Source organism: Callithrix jacchus, chromosome 10 (genome assembly GCF_049354715.1).
Source record: "Callithrix jacchus isolate 240 chromosome 10, calJac240_pri, whole genome shotgun sequence".
Taxonomy (NCBI): domain Eukaryota; kingdom Metazoa; phylum Chordata; class Mammalia; order Primates; family Cebidae; genus Callithrix; species Callithrix jacchus.
This window is the reverse complement of record NC_133511.1, coordinates 24,832,402-24,851,670: the sequence shown is the minus strand read 5'-3', so window position 1 is coordinate 24,851,670 and position 19,269 is coordinate 24,832,402. Positions and strand designations below refer to the sequence as shown.

Here is a 19,269-nt window from a genome sequence, read left to right as displayed (position 1 = left end):
AATAATTATTTACTGGTGCCTCCTGCCTATTGGAAGACCCCAGGCAGGGGAACAGAGCAGAAGGGCCCCTGTGAAACTTTGCAATCTTGACAGGGAAGGCTGCAGAAAAACAAGCAAACAACAACACTGACCCTGTTGTCTACCACAGAAATATGAAAGTCTTGCTGCAGAAGAGAACTTGCAAGTAGAGGTGAAGAGTCCAATAGGGCAGGAAGAAATATGTGCATGGAGAAGAACAATGGGGCAAGACTGGAAAGATAAAAATCTGACTGCTTTTAATTCTTTCTGAGATGAAACTTTTTTTGTAAACATAAACAGTCAACACGTATTTATCAGTTGTCTGCTCTGTGATCTACACATGCTGAAGCAGCAGAAATAAAATCCATGGGTCCTGTTATGAAAACACTACCTCCACATCACTGGAGAAGGGAGATCACCCATATAAAAGAATGCCCAATAACGCCAGACTGTATATGAAGTTGTGCTAAAGTGTGTAGAAGCGATGCCTATTCTCTCTCCACAGAGACACGAAGTCTGCTAGAGTTGGAGACTTAAGGGAGTTTTCATGAGATGGTGGAATTTGAATTGGGTCTTGGCAGACTGACAGACAAGAATTGGCTGGTGGGAGGGAGGAAGAGGGCATTCCAAAGAAAGGGGCTATCTGAGCAAGGGCCAGGAGCAGGAGAGCATGGAGGTTCCTGGGATGACACAGAGACTGGTCTGCCTGAAAGACACTAGAGGAGAGGGTAATGCCAGCTCAGCAAGGTGGGGCCAGAACATCTAGGGGTTTTGGTGTCAGATAATAGAGGGCAGGCTGGCCTGTGGGCTCACAGAGACATTGAAGGTTGTTCATTCAACAAGGACTTGACATTATGTAAAGCCTCACATGTCCTGGACCTCTTCAGTACTTTCCCTTTAATTAAGATGAGCAAGTCTTTTTGGAAGAAGGTGGAATTTTAGTTAGGATTCAGGCATGGAGTGTAGTGAAATGTGCTGAGGAAAACGAATTGTCTCTTGTTCATGATGACTTCCTCGAGGCAAAGGCATTTCCTCTGGGGCTGTCTCCTTATACCTGCATGATCAAGGTTTACAGATCATGAAGGCGCCTCAGAGGTAGGATCAGACCACTGGACTACAAACCACTGAGGAAAAGGACCATGTCTTCTGCATCTTCATATCCCCAGAACCTAGTAGAGTGCCCAGCCTGTGCTGGGTTCTCAGTAAATATCTGCTGAAATGTTGAATGGTGAACTCTGATCGTTCCAATCAGAATCTACCACCAGCACCTCAGAACCAACCTGGCTGGCAATGGGTTCCAACTTGTATTATTCTAAACCACTTACATATTACTACTGAGCATGATATGAACTTGGCACATGAAGTCTCTGGATTAAATTACATGGAGCTGTATGCTCTATGCCTGCCCTCTGGGACTGTCCGTCTGAGATACCTGTGACTTGAAAGAAGATATGGCAGACTTTCCATGTGCACATGATGCAAGGCTGAGAAAGGTAGCTACTGTGCTGGAGGGATAGATTCAAGATCGTCATAAAACTTTTAGCAAGCTAAAATAACAGACCGAAAGTACAAAGTCCATTTTCCCTTTACCAGCTTTTATTTCTTGTACAATAACATCATGACAACTGCAAATGAAATAATTTTGAAAACAAAGAAAAAATGCCCACAGTCTCATTACTTTAAACCATCAGATTAGTGTATCCTACATCCACACGCAAACCCACTTTTTTTTATAGACTCTTTTGTAGAAAAGATTTGACAAGAATAAATATACCAAATACCTCTCATACATTAAAAAAAAAAAAAAAGAATGGGGTGACCCAGTTTGAAAAGAAAAAAAAAAGACCTATATTATTTGATTTAAAATCCAAGGTCAATTAAATGAGAGTGGCCAGGTGGAAAAACATAAATAAATAAAAAAAATAAAATCCAAGGTCAAAATGAGTCCAGGGTATGATATTGTTGCCAAACTCACTAAATGTGATTTCAGGTTGCATTACTAGCCATACAGAACCCAACTGAAGGGTGAATGATCTCCTCCACTCTGAACTTAACCGTTTGTACTAGTTCTGTATATAGTTAGAGCATCATATTTTAAGAACTTTGACAATATGAGTAGGAGAGAGAGGTGAGAGAAGATGTCTAGTGGTTAAATTGCGGGTTAGGAGTCTAGTGGTTCGGACGGTAGGCTCTGGAATCGCACTGACTTGAACCCGAAACTGTCTGACTCCAGGACCTTTACTCTTAACTCAGTGATATCCTGTGCTAGCGAGAGACTTAGCGCCCTCCCTGGAGGCTTAGTTTGGGCAATCTCAGAGATCATCAGATGGAGTTTTCTGAATCACAAGTTTCAATTCTGGCTTGACCATGGGCAAGTTACTTAATGCCCCCATGCCTGCTTTTCATCTGTAAAATGGGGCTAATACTAACTCCTCCTCTGAGAGTGGTGGGGAGGCTTAATGACTTAATATATAATAAACAGGAAGGTTCTTAAAACAGTGCCTTACACAAAATAAGCACTCACCGAATGTTAGCCATCTTTGCTATTGTGGCTGTTTTCAGTATTATGAGGAGGCTATGAGGTAGAAGATATGGTAAGAAGAACTAAGAGGAATGTTCCTTTGTCCCTCTCTAAAATTATCCACTGGTCCTTGCTCTAGTGACTGAAGCAATACAATCCTTCTCCCACATGGTCGCCCTCCAAATATTTGAAGAAGCTGTGTGAAATGGGGTCTGTGTTGCTCCAGAGGATAGGATCAGGTCTAACTTTAGATGTTAGCAGAAGCCAGTCTGTAGTTCAACATAAGGAAGAATTCTCTGGCAATGAGAACCATCCGGAAATGAATGAGGCTTCCTTGGAAGGTAGTGAACTCCCAACACTGAGAGTAGAATCCTGCACGGGGTGAGAAGTTGCTCAACGCATGTTTCCCTGATTTGAGTTTCAGCCATCAGTAAAGTGTGGAACAGCATTCAAAGACTGATAGTGTTGACAAACTTATATTTTGAAAAAACATTAATCATGTCTTCTCTCACCATCATTTCACAAAATATTTAACTCCCCAAAGTAAAGAGTGCAAAAATCTCACAATAAAGAGCCAACCTTTGAGAAATAAAGCATCATTCTCTCTCTGCACGCACACACAGTGTGTATATACACAAGCAGTCTCTACACACTGTATTTATGTTTCACTCATCACTATGCACCACTGCAAAAGTCTTCCTGGACTGGCACTAGCCCATGGATGCCTGTTGGAGAACCATCCATGTGCCTAATGTTTTATGGCCTTCCAAAACCAGCAGTCTGTGATACTCACAGGCAAATGATCATGTCAAAGGCTTTCAGCCATGCAATAATGCAACCAGAATTTGAACTCAGGCTTGTCTTATTCATCATGAAAATCAAATGGAATCATAAATGAGATTGGCGATTCACATTTATAGATGTGAGGGAATTTATGAAATGGTAAATGAAGAGGGAGTTGAATGGTCATGCTTGTTTGGAAAAGAGGTGGGGAGAGAGATAGAAGAAAGCTTCCCATAGGAGGTAGCATGCTAGAACTTGTCTCTTCATCTCAAGGATAGCTGTGCAAGCATCTATGAACAGACCCAGGTAAAAAGGAAGACGAGTTGGGGGTTTAGCAAAGCCATGGGTCTAACACAGAGAGCACCAGACTGGGGGGGGCGGGGTCAGCCAGACATGGGTTCAAGCCCTGACTTTGTTATCAACTTACTGTTTGATCTTGGACAAGGACCTTTAATCACTGTATGCCTCAGTTTCCTCATCTGCAAAGTGATAGAGCCAGACTACTAGATCTTCGAAATAAAACTCCATCTGACAGTCTCTGAGATTGCCCAAACTAACCCTCCGGGGAGGGTGCTAAGTCTCTGGCTAGCACAGTATATCGCTGAGGTTAAGACTAAAGATGCTGGAGTCAAACAGTTTCAGGTTCAAGCCAGGGCCCATCATTTACCTAACCTTATCTTCTATGAACCTGAGTTTTCTCATCTTTAAAAGGGTTCTAACTGTAGCACATTTAAATGAGATGGTGCATGTACAGCATTTCGTGCACTGTCTAGGACATATTAATAACTTAATTGAGAAAGGGTTGCAAATGAATAGGAAAAAGAGAGGCAAATCCAGAAGACTGAGGACTTCTGCATTCGTCCTTCTTCCCATGACAAGTTTTCCTATTCTTGCCCAAGCAGACTTTTGGGATGAGGACCAAATTGTGACAACTCATTCTCGAACACCAAGAGTCTCTCTGGATGCTCCTGTCCCCTGCAAAGCCCTCTGTAGGCTCATAAGCCAAGCTTCCAAAAGAGAAACGAAACTTGGGTGTAAAAATCTGATTGAGATAGCCCATTCCAGGAGCAAACACCTGATAGGCCACTCGTTCTTCCAACAGCGTAACCACAGCTCCTGCCATATCTCACTGAGTCCCTGCTCTGTTCCACTCTCATCACCTGACAACGTTTTGCAGTTGCTTACACTTGTTCAGTGAGGTTGTCAGTCAGGCCCTGTGGCCCCTGACCAGCAGACTTTAAATAACACAATAACTGGGTAATTAAATAGCTATAATTATCTGGTGCTAACTTCTTGGCTCTGAGATTCTTATGCATCCAGCACTGAGGGTACTGCATAGCCTTCCTCAAAGCCCAATGGGCCTGGATGCTAATTCCACACTGGTCCTCAGCCCCCTGGGCCACAGGTAGTGCTGGGCACCCAGTTGCAAAGGACCTGGAAAGGATCCCTCTGTGACACTCCCCGGGCCCTGCCTGGGCCAAGCCTCCACTCTTGGGCCTGGACCTGTCAGTATAGGTACGAATATGAAGTCCTCTTAGGAATGTTAGCACTGGTGGGTTAACCCTAATATTTATCCCATGTGAGAGAAAGAACCCAACACCCATGACTTTTCAACACCAGGCAGAAGCAAGCAATTTACCCTCCCATCCTGGGATGGAAAGACTCACGTACACTGAGTGGTATGGGCTCACAGAGCGGCTTGATCTCAGCAGAGGGAAACCCTTGAGCATGATGGTGGGCCTGCTCACAGGTGAGCCTCCCTGGCCCCATGGACATCTTCTGTGGTGCTAACACACCAAGACCCCAGACTTGCTAATTCTCCCTCTCAAGCATCACTGCTCTTCTACCCATCCCATTGTCATTAACCCAACTCTCCTCGTCTCCAGCCTCTGCCTGTTTTTGCCCATCTGCCCTACCACCCCTGCCCTGGAAATCTTTCTAAAACTTTCTAAATCTTTCTAAAACACAATTTTGATCACGTCCACTTCCCCTTTAATGCCCTTTCATGACTCCTCATTGACTGGCAGATGTCGCCAACTAGCGGCCCCAAGGTTGACTCTTGCCTCTCCAGTGTTTTTATAAATTCTGCCAACATCCAAACCTTGTGAAATTTCACATTTAGAGATCCAGATTCCTAACTTTTCTCCAGAAATTTTATGACGTAAACATGCCAATTCTGCATCTCCACATGTCGATCACTGGCTGATGTTGAGTATCAGCCGCCTCCTTTTAACTGGGCACGTGTCCTCCTATTTGCCGCATAGACGGAAGACTGGTGTTGCCCCGGAATTCTCCCCCTGTCATGGGGCCAGACACCTAGAGGCTGATTCATGCTGCCTGCTGAGCAGTATCAGATTCAAGGTGATAGTGTGGGGATGGTGGGGTTGTCGCATTATGTTCTCAGCTGTGGCGTACTCAGCTGCAGGCTGGAGGAGGAGGGCCAGGAAATGCCAGCACCGCTCCCACATGGACCCACCAAGTGTCCTTCCCTCTCACCTGAGCAACTCCTCCACTCCTAGTGAGGGAAGAGCTGGGGAAAGGTCTTACTGCAGTTTTCCAGGAAAGCCAGTGGCCAGAAGGCAGGTGCTGAAGGCCCCCCTTCATTCCAGACACTTTCCCTACCCCCAACTCTGTTTCCCTACCTCCCTTTATTTCCATCCCACTCCTCCTATCAAAGCCCTAACAGCACATATTTTGTTAATTGTACAAACCTAATGGGGGAATGCATTGGCAAAAAAGGGTAATGGCCATCAGACCAGCAATAAAACAAAATTAATGGCCCATAGGAAGAAATCATGTCCACTTAATCCTGGCTCTGAAACTCTAATAGAATAATGGAATACCAACCGAGGGGTTTTTTCCTCTATGCAGATTGCTTACACCATGTTAATCACTTGCAAAGCAGGCCACATACCACTCCGGCTCCCATGACCCTCCAGGGAAAGTAGCAGACCAGAAACATTCAGTGCAAGGCTCATTACTGACATGCACCATGCAGCAACACCTTCCCTCCCTCCCCCAGGTGACTCCGGGACAGCTAGTGTGGGGTGTCATTGAGAGCCATCAGGTGTGGTGGACTGGAAAGCAAGACACATAAGACCTAATAGCAAACATTTATTGAGTGCTTACTATGTGCCAGACACTGGGCTTGCTGACCCCCTTCTATGGTCTGCATGACGGCTACCCATTTCATCCTCTATAGCTGCATGGTGCAATAAAGTACCCAATGGCCACGTGTGGCTTTTAAAATTCAAATTTTAATTAATTAAAATGAAATGAAATGTAAAATTCAGTCTTCAGCCTCACTTGCCACATTTCAAGGGCTCCACAGCTCATGTGGCTAGTGGCTGTCATAGCGGACGGCTCAGATGGAGCACGTTTCTGTCATTGCGGAAGGTTGTGTAGGACCTAATTGCTCTAGAATGTTGAGGGTATTTTATCTTTTTCATTTAACTAATTTTGAAATAAAGGAGGGGAGGCCGAGCGAGGTGGCTCATGCCTGTAATCCCAACACTTAGGGAGGTTGAGGCGGGTGAATCATGAGGTCAGGTGTTTGAGACCAGCCTGACCAACATGATTAAACCCTGTGTTTACTAAAAATTAAAAAAAATTAGCTGGGCATGGTGGCACCCGCCTATAATCCCATCTACTTGGGAGACTGAGGCAGGAGAATTGCTTGAACCTGGGAGGTGAAGGTTGCAGTGAGCTGAGATTGTGCCACTGCACTCCAGGCTGGGCAACAGAGCAAGGTTCTGTCTCTAAAAAAAAAAAAAGGAGAGAGGTGCCGTACACTATGCAAGGTCATGCTATGCCATTGATACACTAGTGAGCCACTACCTCCAGCCAGGACTAGCAGTGGACGCAGCAGGGGGCCTCCCGTGCTCTTGTCTGTCCATCCATAGGCTGGGACTTGGCAGAAATACAGTCCAGGGCCCTTCTGGGTTATCAGTGAGCGGCTGGTCACTGGACGCGGTAGAAAGTCTTCTGTTTTCTGGGGCTCCTCTGGGGCTCTCTGAGAAAGTGCCTTTTGTGGCATGTGCTACAGACCCCGTGAGGTCAGTAGATGCACAAAAGGCGTTAATGAAGAAAATTCATATAGACTGAAGGGACAGCAGAGAATAATTAAGACTCCTTAAAAACGTGCCTCCGCTTTTTATGTACTATACACCCAAAGAAAGCAAAAGTGGTGACTAAAGCAGATACTTGCACACTTGTGTTCATAGCAGCTTTATTCACAGCAGCCAAAAGTGGGAGTAACCCAGTGTCCATCAACAGACGAATGGACAGACACAATGTGGCATGCATGCGTCTACATGCAATGGAATACGACTCAGGCTTAAGAAGGAAGGAAATTCCCACACATGCTGCAACATGGGTGAACCTCGAGGACACTATTCTAGGTGACATAAGCCAGTCACAAAAAGACAAATACTATATGGTTTTACTTGTATGAGGTACTGAGAGTGTCAAACTCACAGAGATAGAAAGTGACTAGTGGTTTCCAGAGGCTGGGGCAGAGGATGAGGGACTGGGGAGCTGTTGCTTAATGAGTTTGAAGTTTCAGTTTTGCAGGAGGAAAGGAGTTCTGTGGATGGATGCCAGTGATGGTTGCACAGCAAGGTGAATGTCCTTAATGTCACCAAACACTAAGGCTCATTACTGACATGCGCCATCTAGCAACCCCTTCCTCCTTCCCCCAGGTGACTCTGGGACAGCCATCGTGGGGTGTTATTGAGGCCTCTCAGGGGTGCTTAAAACTGCTTAAGATGGCAAATTGCATGTGACGTATGTTTTACCACAATTAAAAAATATGTATATATGCCACCACGAATGCCTCCCAATTTCTATCAAGAATAATAATGAAAAAGAGCCTGAGGTCTTAAGGAGTAGGGGAAGGAGCAGCTCATCAGTCCAAGGACAGGATGAGGGAACCAAGGACTGACTGAGAAAGCAAGAAACCCAGAGCCTCCCAGTCCTGGAAAAGAGAAGTGGAGAAGTCAGGGGAGGGGCTGCCAGGGAAGAGGGACTACGTTCCTGAGGATAAGAAGGCCGGGCCAGCCTCCAACAGGGAAGGCAACTCCAGAAGGCTGATGCTGGAAAAATGAGCAACGATTTATAATTTTATTTTATTTTATTTTTTTCGAGACAGAGTCCCTTTCTGTCGCCCAGGCTGGAGTGCAATAGCGCGATCTTGGCTCACTGCAACCTCCGACTCCCGGGTTTAAGCAGTTCTCTTGCCTCAGCCTCCCAAGTAGCTCCGACTCCCGGGTTTAAGCAGTTCTCTTGCCTCAGACTCCCAAGTAGCTGGGATTACAGATGACTGCCACAACGCCCAGCTAAATTACTTGTATTTTTAGTAGAGATGGGGTTTCTCCATGTTGACCAGGCTGGTCTCGAGCTCCTGACCTCAGGTGATCCACCCACCTCGACCTCCCAAAGTGCTGGAATTACAGGCATGAGCCACCACATCCGGCCAGGATTTAAAAAAGAAGAAGAAGAAAGCCGGATGAGGGAAGGAAAGGGGGACCAATTAGGAGTGTAGTAGTGTATCTGCATTCCTAGTTGCACAGTCTAGGAGTATATTCACAGCAATAAAACGATGAGCAGGAAATCTAAAATAAGAGGGGAATAGGAGGAATAGAAACAGGTGAGAGGATTTGGGCACCTAATGAGATGCAGCAGTGAGTGCCTTGGTGTGTTGGAAAGGGTGTAGACAGGACCTAAGAGGTGGCCCTCGTCCTCACAGCCTTATGACTCTGTGCACATTGCCCTAACTCTCTGGGCCTCAGTTTCCTCATCTCTTCAACCCAGTGGTTGCACCAGAGCAAGAAGAACCTTAAGGTGGTAGGGGTCCACAAATCCCTGAAAATTTTATCCAGAATAGTATTTGTGTGCAAGTTTTTCTGGGGAGAGGTTTACAGATTTTACCAAGATTTCAAGACTGTCCCCTGAGAGGTTGAAAATCAGTGGAGAAGACACTAAGTTCACATTCAGCCAGAAAGTCCTCAAATTCCAAGAAATCTTGGACTAGATACCAATAAATCTTTGGGGGTCAAATAAATCCAGATGCTTATTCCTGCCTTGCCTGCAACACAGACATATTGTAAAAATGAAATGAAATAATTATATACTTTGAAAAGTTAACATTATGTGTCTTGTGCAAGTAAATACTGCTGTCATTGATTCATAGGAAGCAAGAGAAATTCTGCAGCAGCAGGGAAGGAGGAGGAAAGAAGCCGCTCTTCTGCTTTCCTGAACAAAGGCAGTAAGATAAAGGAATGTGGAGGTGCCACAGGTTGATCCCTGAGCTTTCCTCATTTGGTTGGAAATGAAGAGGCCTTTAATTACCCTTGTGGAGAAGGGTCTAGCTCAGAAAGAAAAATAAATACAGCCTACCCAGGAGGTGCAGGCAGGGCAGAACATATGTATCCCTTCATGCTAACAAGTCCTCATTTTGCATCAGGCTTTACTTTGGAGGAAATTTTCAACTGTGTGACTGAGAAAAGTGACAGTCTGAAGATGCGTCAGGGGAAAATAGCACGGACTGAGGACAGTATTTGGTAGCAGAGAGCCAGCCCCACACTAGAAGCCCTGTATAATGACTAAGCCAGGGTCGCCAGGGCAAAGGGCACATTGCCACGATGGGCTGCGCCCTCCAGGAGTAAGCCAGCCCAGAGGCAGTCGGGGAGCTGGAGTCTGGGGCAGCTCAGTGCAGAAGTCAGCACTAGAAGTGGGATGGTTGGACTTGGGCAGACTCTTAGAGATCATCTACCTTGACCTCCTCATTTCACATTTGAAGAAACAGTTCAGAGAGCAGTGGAGGCTTATTTAGAGAAGTCCAGCGTTGGAAGCCAGCCAGTAATTCCCTTCATTCATTTAGAAAATGTTTTTTGAGTGTTAGATCCTTCACTTGGTTGGGGATCAATGATGAACAATTCCAGTTCCGTGTCCTCAAGGAGCCCACAGTCTAATGAGGGGGACAGGCAACCAGTTGGTTGGGGAGTTAAGGATGATCCCATAGCTATGTAGATCCTTCCCACCAGGTGTTTCAGTACCTTCTAATAACTCCCCTTTGGGGCAGGTACATCCAGAGAGAGGGCCTGTCGGGGGTTAGCCACGCTTTCTCAGACCAGTGCTGGAGAGAGTAGAAAGAATTTCGCTATCAAATCCAAGCCAACCTAACAGTCATTGGCATCTCAGAAAAGGCAGCCAACTCAAGGCCCCTTGGAGGGGGCACCCAACACTCAGCCCCCAGCGGGAGGGATATGGTCCCCACTGCAGCAGGCCAGCCACAGGCTTTTCCAAAGTGCACCCGGGCACTTTCCATTCATTATTCCCTAACTCGCCTCAGCGGGGCGGTCCTGAATATTGTTTCATAAATAACTTAGCAGGGCTCCAGCTTGTTTCACTGAGGTTAGGCAGATGTATATGGTGCTGGCTGATTATGAGGGAATTTGGCTGCACTGACAGGTTCTGGGATGCTGATTCTCTGCGGAGGAGTGGCTCAGTGAAGACAGCCTCGGCTGGTGTCCCCACCTGGATCTGGGATCACAGCAGGATGCTGAAAGAGCATTTGTTTCCAATTGTTCTTAGCCACTAATTTGGCTCTAGGGTATAACACCAATCTGAGAATAAACGGAGTAGGAAAACTGCCTTTCTGAGGGAGGCCTGGTGTTCTGAGCGAGGCCTGATTTCACCATAAACGGGGGAGGGGAAGGAGGTTACCTGAGTTCACAGCACAGGCCTCAGCCTCCAAGGCAGAGCCAGCAGTTTCACTCTCCAACCCGGAGTCACCCTGGTTTCAGGGCCATCTGCCTGCCTCACCTGCTCAGGGCTCCTCCGAGGGGCTGCAGCAGAGGACAGATTACTCTGATGGCAGGTAGATAAAATGGAATCCCTTGCTAGCAGTAACTATCCTGAACAATCTCTCTCCTGAGCAGCTGACTCTCCACCTGGCACTTGCCAGTCACAGAGCTCACAGGTGGCACAGGCTGGATGGGCTGGCTTGGGCGACTCCCCAGGCACAAAGAGGTCAGGGAAGGCCCTGTTGAGGCAGGACTTGCTCGAAGAGCCCTCTGTTGGACTGCAGGAAGGTCCGCCTGAGACACCCATCAGGATAAGACACAAAGGCAGCTGTGTTTCTGGCCGACTGAAGAGCTAGCACCGTCCAGGGGAAAAGGGGAAAAGCTGTGTGAGCAAGGCTGCAGCGGCCATTGCCTTCTCAAGACTCATGTGCAAGACCGCCAGTAACAAGAGGCCCTTCTTGTTGCTAAATTGCCTTCTTGTGGCTTAAAATAACTGAATCAGAGAACCTTCAGTGTGACCCTCTTGAAAGCGAACTAGGAGATACCATGCCTTTACCAGCCCTCCCCGCCCTCACTCACAGCCTCCTGGCAGTAGTGTCATCGTTTCTAAGCCAAAAATGCCTTCCTCACCAGCATGTGATTTAGCTATTCAATAGCTTCATAAATCCAACATAATATAAAAAACTAGAGGACAGAGGACAGCTTTTTTTTTTTTTTTTAAATCTCCTGGCAGTCAAAGTACATGCCATGAAATCTTTGCATTAATGTTTATGAAACTTGTTCAAAAGGAAAACCCTCAGGCTCTTATTGATGGCTTCTTTACTCTGGTTTTACACACATTTCTAACAGACTAAGTTATCTGGTACCTTGGGCCTTAGCTAATTAGAAGTATTTTAAAAAAGGGGCTGGGCTTGGTGGCTCATGCCTGTAATTCTAGCACTTTGGGAGGCTGAGGCAGGTGAATCACTTGGGTCTAGGAGTTCGACACCAGCCTGGCCAACATGGCAAAACTCCATCACTACTAAGAATAGAAAAAGCTGGCTGGGCATAGTGGCGGGAGCCTGTAATCCTAGCTACTCGGGAGGCTGAGGCAGGAGAATCACTTTAACCAGGCAGGTGAGCCAAGATTGCGCCATTGCACTCCAGCTTAGGTGACAGAGCAAGAAAGACTGTCTCAAAAAAAAAAACAAAAAAAAAAAAACGACTAAAAGAGGAAGAGCTTGGGCTTCCCCAGAAGGTAAACTGAGTCATGGAGAGAGCTAAAGGGCAACCCAGTGTGTCATTAAGTAAGACTCAGTCATGTTCCCGATAATTTACTCAAGAAGACAGGATGTCCACTCATAACGTTTACAACATCCTCAGGGGACTTGAAGAAGTAACCCGTTAGCCATCTAGCAAACCCCAGATGAGAATCCTTCTTGGTGGTTCCAGGCTGCCCATCTCTTCCTGTAGGTCATCTGGTGTTTTCAGAAGATGAAGTGCCTGCCTTCACTCCTAACTAGGCTCATTCACTCCTAACTAGGCTCATGCATTCACTAAACACTCATGGACTCCTCCAGTTGCTGGGTCACCCCAACAATGCAGAAAGCAATATGAAGGCAGAGATACCCTTTGATGCAACACACACACACACACACACAAACACACGCACCTATTACACATGAGGTGCTTGACAGACGCACATTGTGCAGATGTTAGAAAAGCCACCTGGAAAGAGCAGAGGCAAGCCAGTCAGATTGTTCTTTAACCCAGTCCCTAGGTACTTAGGTGAGAATTTTTGTGGGAAGGGGCTATAATCATTCAGGGTTCAACTAAAAATATCACATTATGAAAACTTCAAACTGCTCCACCAAGAACAAAAAGACAACATAGCCTCAAGCCTGAAAAAAGTGTGGAGAAGATTCCCCCCAGTGCACCTCAGAGAAAGGCTGAAGGAAAGGCATTCGTGTCAGCCCCAGGAAAAATCCCAGCTGGAGGAGAGGAAGGGGTGTGGCTGAGGATGAGGAAGGACCCATCACTGTGGCCCCAAGGCAGTTGTCACCCCTCCTGGGCTCAGCTTCCTCATTCAGACGAGGAACAGTTTGGGGCCATCAGTGTCTGAAGTGCTTCTGGCTTCCGGGTCAACAGGTTCCCAGTTTTGTTCAAGGGCTGATTCTCCTTGTCCCCTTGATTTATTTTCACTGCAGCTATGAAAGGCAGGATTCTCATCAACAGTTCCTCTCCAGGTACTGGCCAATCACCCAAAAACAGGCATTTGATTTCTTCCTAACTGTGTCAGGTCTCTGCCTGAGGTGCCCAACCGAGGGAGACCGAAAGTGATTCTTCTCCTCCCCAGCCGGGCAGGGAGTGGGCTGTAGGACATGGCACTACTATCATTTTGGGGACAGGAAGTTTTTATGAGACTCACCGAGGGTGGTGGGGGAGGAGGAGGGATTCCAGCAATCTACCCTGAAGAATGCAGGTTAATAATTTATATATGCATTTAAAAAAAAACCTTCTGAAACAAATTGCATACAAATTGTGTGACACTCGAAGGAAATGTGCCAGTGTTGCTCAGTGAAGCGTAATAAATATATGCAGCCCATAATAACAAGTTACTTAAACTCAGGGCACTAAATGATTTATTAATTGTCTTCTAATCCTTTCCAGCTACAACTAAAACCAAGAATGCGGCTGTATTTCACATACCGGCTCACAGGCCTCCAACGCCAAACAGCGTGTCTGCAGTTAGCCCTCAGGTCCGTTTTTCATTCTGGCCCCCAACTCTGCAGAGAGTCCTGGAGCAGGCTGGGCTGCTTAGTGGACTGCTGTTCTCATCAAAGAGGGTAGATGTACTCCAAACACACTGCACTTATCACATGGATGCCACACACCTCATGATCATTTTGCCTAGAGTCCCATTCATCTGGCTTCCCTTTCCCATCCACCTTTCCCACTGCCATTAGTACCAAGGTGCCCCTGGGTGGACACGAACCCCTGTAAAACATAGTCCACTGCCTCCTGGATGCCCCAGCGCCAGGCTCACAGCCCCAGAGTCCACTCCAGCAGCAGCTGGAGAACCAATTAGATGGAAAGAATTATAACAGAGATGGAAGCAGAACACAACGTCCTGCCCTCTCTCTGGGACACACTGACCCAGTGGCAAATGTGGGATTTTGTTATTGTGACCACTTGTTGGGCTTCCTCCCTGTCCCTAGTGCTACAGATGCTGCCCTTTGAAACTTTGGAGGAATGTCCCCTCTGCTTTTGTAGTCAGAAATACTGCTTCTGTGGATGGATGGATGGATGGATGGATGGATGGATGGATGGATGGATGGATGGATGGATAGATGGATGGACGGATGGACAGACAGATGGATGGAGAAATAGAACAAGGTCGGATCCTAGGAACAGTGTGACTGGAGAATGGCAGAAACTGAGTTCAAGAGGTGAAATGATTCCCCAGGGTCGATTGCCCCAGTGACCTGCCATTGTTTCTGTTTCCCCCAACGTACCCGCTTCCAGCCTTCCCATCTCACAATAGTGCCATCTTCCGCCAGATACCTAAGTCTGGAGCCATCTCCGATGCTGCCTCTGCCTTCTCCCTCAATCCCACACCCAACTTGTGGGGATTCCACGCCTAAAAAAGACTTCTCAACTCTATCCCTTCCGTCTCCACTGCCACTGTAAAATTCGGAGCCCAAGGGTTGGAAATCAGCCACTGTTGGCAGAATGCAGCCCCAGACATTTCTGTGGGATTTGCACAGTGTTTTTGTGTTTTGTTTTCTTTTGCTTTTAAAAAGGTAATATGTAATATGGTTCACAAATCAAAAAGTATAAGAAGGTAAACACTGAAATTTTTCCCTCCCATACCTGTCTCCCACCTGTCCAAGCAAATACAAATATAGATTCTTGTTTTTCCCTTTTTATGCACACTTTTTTTTTCGCAATTTGGTGGGCTTTTTTTTTCTTTTTACACATATTTTGGAGATCTTTATCAGTACAAAGAGAACTTTCTCATTTCCCTTTTTAAATGAATAGGATTCCATTGTCAGCAAATTCCATAATTTAATAAATTGGTCTCCAGTTGATGGATATTTGGGTTCTTTCCAATCTTTTACTATTACAAATAATGTTACAAAGAATGTACTTAGACATATGTCATTTCCTATATATACAAGAATGTCTTTAGGATCAATTCCCCAACATGAAATTGCTTGGTCAAAGGCATATGATTTATCATTTTGATGATATTCGAAATGGCCCTTCAAAGGGGTTGTGCAGATTTACACCATAAGACAGTCTATTTCCCTAGGGCCTTGCCAATAGAAAGTGATATCAAAATTTTTGGCTTTTTGCCAATTTAAAAGAGAAATGAATAATGGTATCCTGGGACGGTTTTAATTTGCATTTCTCTTACTATGTGCAAGGCTGAACATTCTCTCCTATGTTAAAAGCTATTTGTATTTTCTTTTCTGTGAAGTCTGTTCACATTCATTGTCCATTCGGTTGTGTTTTTGTTGTTGTTGATTTTTAGGAGCTCTTCATATATTAGGGAGAATATCCCTGTGATATGAGTTGTAAAAATTTTTCCCCAGGTTGTCATTGTCTCTTAACTTTGCTTATAATTTGTTTTCATTTTTGTTTTTTGAGACCGAGTTTCATTCTTGTCACCCAGGCTGGAGTGCAGTGGCGTGATCTTGGCTCACTGAAACCTCTGCCTCCCAGGTTCAAGCGATTCTCCTGTCTCAGCCTTCTGAGTAGCTGGGATTGCAGGTGTGCACCACCATGCCTGACTAACTTTTGTATTATTAGTAGAGACAGGGTTTCACCATGTTGGCCAGGCTGGTCTCGAACTCCTGACCTCAGGCGATCTGTCCACTTTGGCCTCCCAAAGTGCTGGGATTACAGATGTGAGCCGCTGTGCCTGGGCTGCTTATAATTTTTTATAGTACCTTAACAAATGTTAGTTTGAATGCCAACAGGTTGAGAGCCAACACCTTCCCATTGGCTGCAGCCTCCACTACTCCCCACAATTTTGCCATTGACATGCTTTACCCTTTTTGATTGCCTGCCTGGACATGGGTGTGACGCCTGGAACTGCCACTACCATCTTGTGACCCACAGGAAAGCCAGTTGGAAAACAGATCTAACATCTAGAGGATGACAGAGAAAGAACCTGGGTACTTTTGGATGTCATGGATCCCCTGAATTTCTCCAACCCTAGAGCAGTCTTGGAAGTGAACTTCATAACACGTGAGAAACTCAGTGCCACACTCTTTAAGCCTTTGGGAGTTGGATTTGCTGCTACTTACAGTCTAAGCCTTTCTCACTGATACACATATTGACTGCTCTTCTTGCAAAGGCCTGGTGCCCTGTAATCCATGCACATTGCTGCTCAGGCCAGTGTTCTAAAATATAAACCTGACGGTGCCACTCCCCATCTAAACACATGCACTAGCTCCCCATCTCTTGCAAGATATAATCCAAATGCTTTAGCACTCACCCTGTCCCTGCCTACACCTCAGACTTGCTCGCACCACCATGCTTTTGCTCAGCCTGTCCCTCCTGCCCTGAGCACCCTTTTCCTCTTTCTGCTGTCTAATTCCCAGGACAATTTGTTCTGGCATCACCTCCTACAAGCAAATTTCGGAACAAGTTCCTGTCCCAGTCCCATCACTGCCATGCAGCACCCGGAGTCTTCTCTATGGCTGCACAAACCCATGTCCAAGCATCTTTTTACATGCCTGAACCCCCACCCCACTCCCTCATGAGTTCCTTGAAGGCAGGGACAGGGTCTTATTCACTTCCGCATCCCCAGTACCTAGCTCGGGGACCAGCGTGAGGTGGTATTCACAGCATTTGCAAACCTGAATGGAGCTCCCCGCTTCCATCCTATTTATTCCCACAGATGTCCCCTCTGGCCTCCTGCGACCAGCTCCTCAGAACCAAAACCTTCCCATCCAAGTCCATATCACTTTAAAGAGCAGCTAGAAGAAAGGCCCCATCCAAATCTGCCTGCTCTAAGAGGAGAAACAGATGACCTGTTGAATCACTGGATCAAACACCGCCGTCTGCCTCTGCGTGGACTCATGCTAGTGTCTTCAGTTCTATAGCAAATCATCTAGTGCAAGAGAAAGTTGAGATTAGGAGCTGGGTTCCTAGCCACTTACTAGCTCATGAATTCAGGCAAATTACTCAACCTCCCTGCAATTCCGTTTCCTTATTTGTGATAAAGGGATGAGCAGGCCATTGAAATGAGATGAAATGAGCATAATTGTCTCACATAGAAAGTGCTCAGTAAATGATAGCTGTAGAATTTCCCCCTCCTAGGGTCAACCCCCCAAACAGGTAAATGAGGAAAAGTGCAGTCAAAGTAGATTCCAAACATTTCCCTAGGGTGGGCCTTTTTCCAGCTGAAACAGCAAAAATATATTCATGGGGCAACCACGCAGAGGAGAGAGCCTGTGTGCACTGACGCTTCCTGTGTGTCCACCTGTACTAGGTGGCTTCTACCTGTTTCCACGCACATTCCTCACAACAACCTGCAACGTAGAATTTGCAGCTGGTCTTGCAGTGAGGCCTAGAGGAGTTAAGCAACTGCCTCGTGTGCATGTTCATGGCCATGATCCTGGCTACGTGGAAGAGTGAAGATCGGAACCCAGCTCCACTGGGATCTCAGCTGAGTTCTTTTTCTTGTCTCGTGTTGCCTGAAAACTACATGGAGTGAGAGCTGGTCTGGCAAATCTAGGACTTGTGATTACTGCTGATTAAGCTCAATATGGTGACCACAGAGGAGAATGGAAGGAGAGAGAACCAGGAGTGTGAAAGGAGGGGATGGGAGAGTGGAGAGAGAAGGTCCTGGAAAAGGCTTCTCTCATATCACCAGCGTGCTGTTGTCTGGAGGGGGGGATATGTGCACACACCTGTGTGTGTGACTCCATGGGTGTGTGTGCATGCATGTGCATGAGTGTGACTCTGTGTGTGTGACTGTGTGTGCATGTGCATGACTGTGTGCATGTGTGTGACTGTGTGTGTGAAACTGTGTGTGTGATCGTGTGTACGTGTGCATGACTGTGTGCATGTGTGTATGTGACTCTGTGTGTGTGTGAGAGACTGTGTGTGTGACTGTGTATGTGTGTGTGTGAGAGAGACTGTGTGACTGTGCGTGTGTGTGACTGTGTGTGTGTGTGTGTGTGTGTGTGTGTGTGTGTGTGTTGAGGGGATGTGGAGAAGACCTTTCACAGCCTGGCCTCCTGCCTACTTTCATGCACATGCACATTTTGGTCACACCAAGCCTGAACATGCCCCACGTGAACTCCGCATAGGGTCAACAGTGGGAGACCTCACCTATTAATGCGCCTTAAACAAGCTCCCCCACTACCCCATTGCAGGCTGGTCAGCCCAGCCACGTGACCTCAGGGGCACCAGTTACTATGCCCGGACTAACCTGGCCAGGCTGCTGAAGGGACAGTGGAGGGGAGGAGGGAGGGAGGAAGCACCTCCGCAAATGCAGTAGGCTTTCCTGGACAGGACTTCCCAAATCCAGAGCGCTGGGGCAGAGAGAACTCTGGGAAACGCACCTCTGTCCAGGTGTCTCTCAGTTTTCATAGACATCCAGAGCACAGGGGAAAACACACACCCCTTCTCATAGGAGCAACCCTTTTTGAAGAAGAGGGAAAGGGCTGGGGAGGGAATGAGGGGAGAATGGGCAGGCTGGGTTTTTAGCCTCACCACCACCCCAGCCAGGTTTCCCAGGCCCCTCAGCACCTGCCAGGACTCGTCCCACACCAGGACTGCCCTGAATTTATCTCTCCTCTCCCTGCTGGGTGGAGGCAAGAGCAAGTTACCCCATCTGACACTGTCTATGGGAAGAGAACAGGGTCCAGACAGGGGCTCAGGGTCGCACCATGGCCTGTTAGGAGCAGACAGACTCGAAACCACAGCTTGGCCCACTCCCTAAGTAGCTTAGTGCCCTCTCCCTGTCTTAGTCCCCTGGCTTCTCATGGCTCTGAAGTCCTCTGAGCCCTACTGGACAACAGCCATGGTCAAGGATTTTCTCCTTAAACAGGACAAAAGGAGACAATCTCATGGGACCTGTACCCAAGCTGAAAAATAGATATTATTTAATGTGAAAACATAACCGCAGCAGAGGTGAGCCTA

General features: G+C 46.7%; 1 protein-coding gene across 10 annotated transcripts in view; it reads right to left on the bottom strand.

Annotated features, from left to right (window-relative positions):
- The window catches only part of PKNOX2 (PBX/knotted 1 homeobox 2), a 270,089-nt gene that overhangs the window by 198,853 nt on the left and 51,967 nt on the right, over positions 1 to 19,269 (bottom strand). The window lies entirely within an intron of this gene.